Raw genomic sequence first — 2,531 nt, forward strand, 5'->3', positions numbered from 1 at the left:
TGGTATCTTTGAATTCTCTACACATGAACTAATTTCCGAAATAATTTTTGGGAGCCATACAGATTTTTGTTGACTTGAAACCAATTAAAGAAATGTTTGTAATTGCTTTAGGGCATCAGCGAGTCACTGTAGGAATTCTATCGAGACCACATAGCAACCATGTCCATATTTGGTTTATAACCTTTTGTGATGCTCTTATTGTGCTCTACGACCACGGCTGCTACACTCCTCTAAGAAAGTGTACATACCAACATCAGCAATACGAGGAGAGTGTACGGGTACTTTGCAGATTTCTTCAAAGCATTCGACAGGGTGGACTGAACGCAATTATTCTTCAAACTCCAATTGTGGGGGTACCTCGTTCAATATGTGTCCTGTTGGCCAACATCTACGTATGCGAGACTCAGATACTCCATTCGTTCTGGTGAAGAAGACCTATCCCTCTGCTACTTCACTGCCATTGGCCTTCCGCAGAGGGATCGACTATCGCCAATACTTTTCAACTTTATGTATCTGACCTGCCTAAAGCCCTCACCCACCAAGGCCCCACACCATCAACCCTTTTACGGTACAATATCTTCATCATGTAGACGATCTAGCCCTCTTGCCTGATTCAGCCGTGGAATTGCAAAATGGCATCAATTTCTCCCCGGTTATTGCCACGAGACTAGCCTTCAAGTCCATTCCATTAAGACGAATATCATGGTTCTCCATAAAGGTCGCTTATTCTGTTATCAATCTTTGCGTATAATATTTAAACACATACTTTTTTACATTATGTGAATTGACTTGACCGATTGTAGATAGATAAAAAAGACCCCAAAGGACATAAAAAGATGACTCCTGAGATTTGAAGGATTTCGATGTGTTTCCCCAAAGGACATAAAAAGATGACTCCTGAGATTTGAAGGATTTCGATGTGTTTCAAAGAGTCTTAAAGACTCGAGTCATTAATTAAGGCAGTTCCATTTGATCCAGTAACATCTCATTGCCCTAATGTTGGAGATGTTTCTTCAACATTCATCAACTGTATATTTATGATAGCTCTTAAATTGTCATAAAGGTACACTTGGTATAGAACGTTTGAGAAATATTGCAACAGTTTTATGCTTCAACGCATCGTCCTAACGTGTCAAAAGTGAAATGTCAAATGAAATAATAATGAGGCTCTCATGGAAGCATTTTCCTATATCTCAAATCATGATTGCAACTTTCTAAACGCTCTTCACTAGCAAATAAGCGATCAAATCTGACGTTTAAAGACATTGAGAAATTCCATGTTAAAAGAACGAAAGGAATCTTTTTGAAAGAACTTCAATTCGTAAAGAATTCAATTTTCGGTTTCCACGCCGGCCACTGGCAAGTTTTATCATCCTGTAATACCGGGTGCGCCATATTATCGTCTACACTGATTTGAGGCCCTGATAACCGTGTCAATGAGAGGTCTGGTTAATTTTTCTTTTTCAGACAATGGTTGCATATGATCATTACCAACAATCTTTTAAGCATTTGGCGGGTCTAAATTTAAAAACATACAAAACAGCCCTTTAAAGTACTGCGAAAGAGGGTTGTGGCCAAACTGGACAATGGGGAGACCGCCATCAAAATTGCCAATAGTTTTGGCGTCCACAGCACCTTGGGTTCCAGTGCTAATAAGCTCCACCCGCCGTCACCAGGGTATTATCCACGTCAAGACCTACCTTCAACAAAAATTGAGCTCCTGAGGATTCTGGTCGAAATTGGTTTGGCCCTCAAACAGCCCCAACCTGAATCCCCTAGATTACAATATTTGGGGGCATGTGGAGACCAAGTCCTGTGCCACCATCCACAACATTGTGGGCAAGCTGAAGCCATCAGTTGGGGAGGCTTGGGCAGCCATGAACCATGGATTCATAAAGAACTCTATCTCCAGATTCAACCTCCATGATATATACCTTCCAATTTCAATTTTATGTTTTAAGCTCTCCGATTCATTATGAATGTGCACTACTTCATTAAGTCCATGAAAATCAATATGTAGACCATAATATGTGGCACCCGATATTTTGATATATGTTTCTTTCTTTTGTTGCCAAATTGTCTTAAATATTTACACATCCTAATGAAATCTCAAAGATTATATTTCTTGGCTTGAAAAGCTTTAATTTTGAATTAGTATTAGCTACTACATTAAAAAAGTATGCCTGATCAATGATCATGCACAACTTAATCTTAGATCTACATAAACAATTGTGCAAAAGGGAAGCTAATCACGTCTAGACGGTTGCAACTCACTGAACTAGATGTCAAAAAGTGAAGGGCCGTCAACTGCTCACTTCCGCTTCTCTCGACCTTGGGCTTTGACTTAAATCAAAGGGAAAAAAACAGGAGCTTCTTCATTTTGTGACCAATACCGATGAGATCTAATAAATAATCACGGGAGGCTGCAACTAGGGCTACCAATTTACATTTTCAGTGGCGTATGGCATCACGAGCGGAATATCGGAAACCCGTTGATTAGTCACAAAAGGTAACCCTGATTTTTCTTCGCT

This window comes from Tigriopus californicus, chromosome 4, assembly GCF_007210705.1.
Source record: "Tigriopus californicus strain San Diego chromosome 4, Tcal_SD_v2.1, whole genome shotgun sequence".
NCBI lineage: Eukaryota > Metazoa > Arthropoda > Copepoda > Harpacticoida > Harpacticidae > Tigriopus > Tigriopus californicus.